Source organism: Cetorhinus maximus, chromosome 25, assembly GCF_964194155.1.
Source record: "Cetorhinus maximus chromosome 25, sCetMax3.hap1.1, whole genome shotgun sequence".
NCBI classification, from domain to species: Eukaryota; Metazoa; Chordata; class Chondrichthyes; order Lamniformes; family Cetorhinidae; genus Cetorhinus; species Cetorhinus maximus.
This window is the reverse complement of record NC_135903.1, coordinates 20,980,482-20,986,481: the sequence shown is the minus strand read 5'-3', so window position 1 is coordinate 20,986,481 and position 6,000 is coordinate 20,980,482. Positions and strand designations below refer to the sequence as shown.

Genomic DNA, 6,000 nt, shown 5'->3' with positions numbered 1-6,000 from the left:
TAAACTGGTTAACATACAAGTTGTAGTTTAGAAGCATAATGATTTTTCCCCTTTTTAAAAAACACAGATATTCGAACCCCCATATAGTTACACACAAACACAAAACAGGACAAAACAAATAGTCCCCTGCAGAGGCTGGAGTGTGGGAAAGTTTCTTTTAAAAGAATAAAATTCGAAAAGGTCTCAATGTTGTTGATCTAACAGAATTCTGGTCACAATAGATCTGGAAACTCTTTCAGATGGATTTGTTGGTGAAACTGTCATTGATGACTCTTACTTATCACAACTTTGCAGACATTCAAAAAAACAGATGAATTATACCATTGAGATGTTTCTGAGAAAAGTTTCACATAAAGGTGGGGCAGAGAGAGGTAAGGAGAGAATCTTTCTCTTGCAATCTGTTTCTAAGGCACGCCCACAATCTCTGACTGAAAGTCTTAAAGACTAAGATGTTCAAGGAATACGTCTCCTAGGCTAGGTGTTTTTAACCCAATCAGTAAGAGTCTTTAGCCTGGCAACAGCAGTTCTTTGTTAACTTAGATATGCAAAGTATCTCTTTGTTGTTCCCAAACAGTTGTTCCCTGCTGGACATCTACCTTGACCCGTGGTTTCTTAAATGACATATTCACAACTCCGAATTAATATTGTAAACTTTTAAAAATAACTCAGGAGGAAGAATGTCCAAAATTCAATGTCATTCAAATTTCCCAAAAACAAATCCTTCACAATATTAATATTAAAATGTCATCAGCATGCCAGCCCTAGCTCAGTAGCAGCGCTCAGTCAGAAAGTTACAGGTTCGAGTCCCGCTCCAGGCTGACACTTTAGCACCATATTGAAGATGTTAGAGCTGCCATCTTTCAGATACGATGCTAAACCAACTGACTTCTCAGGGAAACATAAACAATCCCACACCACTATTCGAAGAAGAGCAGGGAACTTTCCTCCTGTGTCCTGGCCAACATTTATCTCTCAACTGACATCAATAAAAACAGATTATAATCAAATGGATATAATTTCAATACTGTTTGTGGGACATTGCTACACACAAATTGCCACTTTCCCTACATTACAAAAGTGACTACATTTTAAAATGACTTTGTTGTGTGTAAAGCACTTTGGGACATTCTGAGATTGTGAAAGGCACTATAGAAATGCAAATTCTTTCTCTCGTTGAGAAATTGGCTGTAAGACTGAATGTTGCTTTACACTGTCAAAGACAACAGGGAAGCAGAGAGGCATGGTGAGAGATTTGTAGTAACAACTTGTACTCTACTCACCAGGCCTGATTTAGCTCTTTAGAGAATCAAAATCAGCTAGATGCAATAACACGCATCACGGGAGATGATGGCCTAGTGGTAATGTCACTGGACTAGTAAGCTAGAGGCCCAGGCTAATGCTCTGGGGACATGGGTTCAAATCCCACCACAGTAGCTGATGGAATTAAAAATTCAATAACACGCATCACTTTTCAGTCCTATTTACAATTACCTGGCTGCAGTACTCATACAATGTCATTAGGTGTCACTATAGCACACCTTAATAACTATACAAACTATTCCAGCAGCATCTGGTGGTTGAAAATGAGTAATGGTTAGTATTTTACAAACTCCAAGGCCTGAATTTTCAGCTCGGCAGGCAGGCACAATCAGCGGGCCCGGGAGCGGTCAGGAGACGGACCACCGACCGTGATCGGCCCCTGACTGCGATTTCACGTTGGCTGGCCAATTAACGGCCTGGCATGAAACGTGCGCTGAAATGCTCAGTGCTGCCGGGAATGGGGGAGGGAGGAGGGAAGACGCTGATGTTTCCGTGGGCACGATCGAGCACTGAGAGGAAGCTCCCTGAAGGCAGAGAGCTGCCTCGGGGTGGCGGGGGGAGGGGGGGGCTGCAGACCCGAAAACCGTGAAATAAAGTTTTTTAAAAATCAAGAAAAAAAATGTCCAAGCATCACAATCAGGCACCTGAACATATAGATGATGAAAATGCTGCCCATATATTTTTTTTATTTTTATTTTTATTTTATTTAATAATGAAAACCTCATCCCGCCCTTGGATGGACGGATGGACGGACCATGAAAAATCGGAGTCAATTGCTCCGTTAATGGGATTAATTGTTGGCAGGCGTGCTTCCGACTTCTGCCCGCGCCCGCCGACCGAAATATCGCCTGATCGGCATAAAATCCTGTCCAAAGTAAATGTGGAACGCAGCTTAAAATGTTACCAGTGTTACACATGCTACCTTTCAGTGACTGCTCAATGTATTCCAATGCCCATGTCTTTGGCAGGATTTGATACACAACATGACCTGAAATATCGGGCACCATATTGTCCCAATGCCGCCTCATTAATTATGCATTCCCAGGAAACACGCCGTTTCCATGGCAGGCGGGCTCTCATTCGGCCGCTACACCATCACCTCGCCACTTCATCACGCCGGACACGCTATTCAAAGTGCAGCCGTGGGCACACCTCTCAGTGCATCCAGTCCATGACTACTGCCCACAGGACATGGCCCCGAAAGGCAAGAAGGCTGCAGCCCCCACCCCCCGGTTTAATGATGCATCCTGTGAGCTCCTTTTGGATGCAGTGGAGGCCTGCCGTGATGTCCTCTAGCCTTCTCTGGGCGAAGATCAACAAACTAGGTCACCAATCCAGCATGGGAGGTGGTGGTCAGCATCAATGCCCTGCAAAAGAGAACAGCCACCCAGTGCCGCCACAGGATGAATGGTCTCATCTGTTCTGCCAGGGTAACTCACTCGTCTCATCACTCTCATCTCAAACACTTACAAACCCATCACACATCCACAGGGAACTCACATTTCAAGGGACAACACCACTAACTTTCACACACACCCTCACATCTCCATCAGGCTCATATCCCCATGGAGCTCGCGTCCTCATCCTCTCCATGGCTCCATTCACCACACAAACATTCCATGCAGTGCCATGTGTCCTGCTCACACTCTCTCCATCTGTTTTCATGCAGGAGAAGCTGGCTCACAACAACAGGGAGAGGTCCCAGTCTGGGGGTGGAGTGGCCCACATTAGACCCCTCACTCACTTTGAGAAGTGTGCCATCGCTCTGACTGGTGAGGATGTGAATTGTGCCCGCTGCAACGGTGAGGTCAGAGGCAAACAGCCTCGCGAGGATCCAGCACCACCTCTCTCAATGCAACTGTGAGTGCTCTCTCTCCCGCTTTTGACTCTGCTGCCACGAAGTAATTATCTCTACTTTGGTTCACAGGGAGCTCTGCCAAGCGACCGACACCCTCAGCCAGCCAGTCCCTCAGCTCCATCCAGGTCCTCACCTCCAGCCATTGAAGAGCTGGAAATAAGCAGCCTGGAAGATCCATCACAGCGCTTATCCACACCCTCCACCAGCGCAGAGACACACACTTCTTTAAGACCTAGATCTAGAACAAGCTCAGGTTCACAATCTGGTGGTCACCGTACAGACATGTGCCACAGGAGGAGGAGGAGGCAGGTTCAGTCGAGCTCCCCGGCACTCAGACTGCCTGGGAAGAGGCATCTGTGAGGTCCGAGTCAGATGATGAGCCTCTGGATTCGGCCTTCCAACTCAATGCAGAGAGTCAGCAGAAGGCAGGGGAACATCACACAGAGTTGTTGGAAGCCCTCAACAGAGTGGCACGCGAGTCTGCCTGCTCTTTGATGAAGTGGTACCCACATGTCCCCACATTGAGGTCTCCATGGGGAGGATGATGGATGCTATGTAGACCCTGGTCCAGCAGAACATGGAGACGCATGCAGACCTACACTCCATCGTGGTAGCCATGGGTGACTTCCTGCAGTGGCAATGCGAGACAGAAACGGGGCACCGCGACATCCCACCAGGTGCTCCTTCCCCTCAAAGAGTCAGGCTGGGGACCTCGGGCACACAAAGGGAGGGAGAGCAGCAGCTGGTCACCCCGGGTCATCCACTCAGGAATCTCAGAGGCTGTCCCCTCCCTTCTGGTCCCCTTTGCCTGTGACCCCCTCAACCTCATCCTCTGTCACCGTAGAGGGTGCAGCCGGCCCACAGGAGGACAGCCAAAGCAAGCTGGAGCCCCAAGGCCCTCATCCCTCCAGAGGACCCAGGCTGAAGTTATCGGAGGCAACAGCACAGGATGTCTCCATCCCTGCTACGGGTGTCAGAGCAGCACCTCAAAGTCTTCTAAGGCGTTCAACAGTTAAGAAATTCTGATCACAACTGGTTGCACGGACGAACACATCTTGTCACTTTACAATCTGAAAATCTATTCATTTTCACTGAGTAATGTGTAAAGGTATCTTTCAGCTTCATTGACAGGCTTCTCAAGTCCTCCCACTGCATTTCCACCCCTACCACCAACCCAATAGCAGATCAGCTGCACGCAGCGGCCCATGAGTGATACTGGAGGGAGAAGTGTGTGTGTGTGTGTGTGTGTGTGGTAAGGCCTTTCGGAGCCTCATGCAAGCACTCTCCCACGCACGTGATCCTTCCCGCAGGACACTCATCTCAATGTCCTGAGCATTTTCAATGCTGCCTGCTGGGGTTCGCTTTCAGTTGACCATCCGAGCTGCATCTCCGCCCACCCACGGATCACACTCCCATGCAGCACCTGGTCTCGCCCACCACGACTCTCATTTCACTTTCAATTTAAGCAAGCATGGTGCGTGCAAGTGAGTACAGAAATAGGAAGATGAGGCAGATGACTGTGTGGCTGGAAAGATGGTGTAGTGGGGAGGGCTTTAGATTCCTGGGACACTGGCACTGGGTCTGGGGAAGACGGCACCTGTACAAGCTGGACGGGTTGCACCTGAACAGAGCCAGGACTGAGTTCATTGCAGGGTGTGTTGCTAGTGTTTTTGGGAGGGCTTTAATCTAATTCGGCAGGGATGTGGCAACTAGAAGAGAATATTAGAAAGAAATACCAGGGTGCACAAAATACTGGGAGAGACAGATAGCACTAGTACAGAGAATAGTAAGCTAATAGATGGAGTCGGAGTAAGGGAGAAAGTTATAAAGTCTAAATAAGGGTTACTGTACATGCGTATGAATGCACAGAGTATAGTAAATAAGATTGGGGAGTTAGAAGCGCAGATTGCCATGTGGAAATATGATCTTATGGTGGTAACAGAGACCTGGCTCAAGGAAGGGCAGGACTGGTTGTTAAATTTTCCTGAGTATAGGGTGTTCAGAAAAGATAGGAAAGGAAGAAAAGGAGGGATGGATGGTGGTATTGGTTAAGGGGAGCATTGCAGTCCTGGAGAAACAGGATGTCCCAGAAAGTTCATGGACAGAATCAATTTGGCTAGAGCTAAGGAACAAAAGGGGTGCAATTGCATTGCGCGGTGTAGTCTATAGACTGCCACTCATGGGAAGGATGTAGAGGAACAAATCTGCAGGGAAATTACAGGGGAGCAAACATTATAGAGTAGTTATAATGGGGGACTTTAATTACCTGAATGTAAACTGGGACAGTGGTAGTGTAAATGGCAGAGAGGGGCAAGAGTTCCTAGATTGTGTCCAGGAGAATTTTCTACAGCAGTATGTGTCCAGGTCAACAAGAAAGGACACACTGTTGAACCTGGTTCTTGGAAATGAGGTAGGCCAAGTAGATCAAATGTCAGTGGCGGAACATTTAGGAGAAGATAATCATTGTATTGTAAGGTTTAGGATGATGGTAGAAAAGAACAATGTGCAATCCAGAGTAAGAATAATTAACTTGGGGATAGGAGACTTCAGTGGGACAAGAACAGAGCAAGGCCGGATAGACTGGAACTAAAGGTTGGGAGGAAAAACTGTAGCTGAACAATGGGCTACCTTCAAAGAAGAAATGGTTTGGGCACAGTCAAGATACATTCCCTCAAAAGGGAAAGGTAGGGCAAACAAATCCAGAGCTCCCTGGATGAAAAAGGAGATAGAAATTAAGATAAGGGAGAAAAAGTGTGCCTATGACAAGTGTCAGGTAGAAAATACAATTGAGAACCAAGCAGAATACAGAAGGTTCAGAGGGG

General features: G+C 47.4%; 1 long non-coding RNA gene across 1 annotated transcript in view; it reads left to right on the top strand.

Moving 5' to 3' along the window:
- Positions 1–226: 226 nt before the first annotated feature.
- The window catches only part of LOC144667737 (uncharacterized), a 40,050-nt gene continuing 34,276 nt past the window's right edge, over positions 227–6,000 (top strand). Inside the window, exon 1 of the long non-coding RNA XR_013573360.1 lies at positions 227–371. This is a non-coding gene — a long non-coding RNA (uncharacterized LOC144667737). The remainder of the gene's footprint in view (positions 372–6,000) is intronic.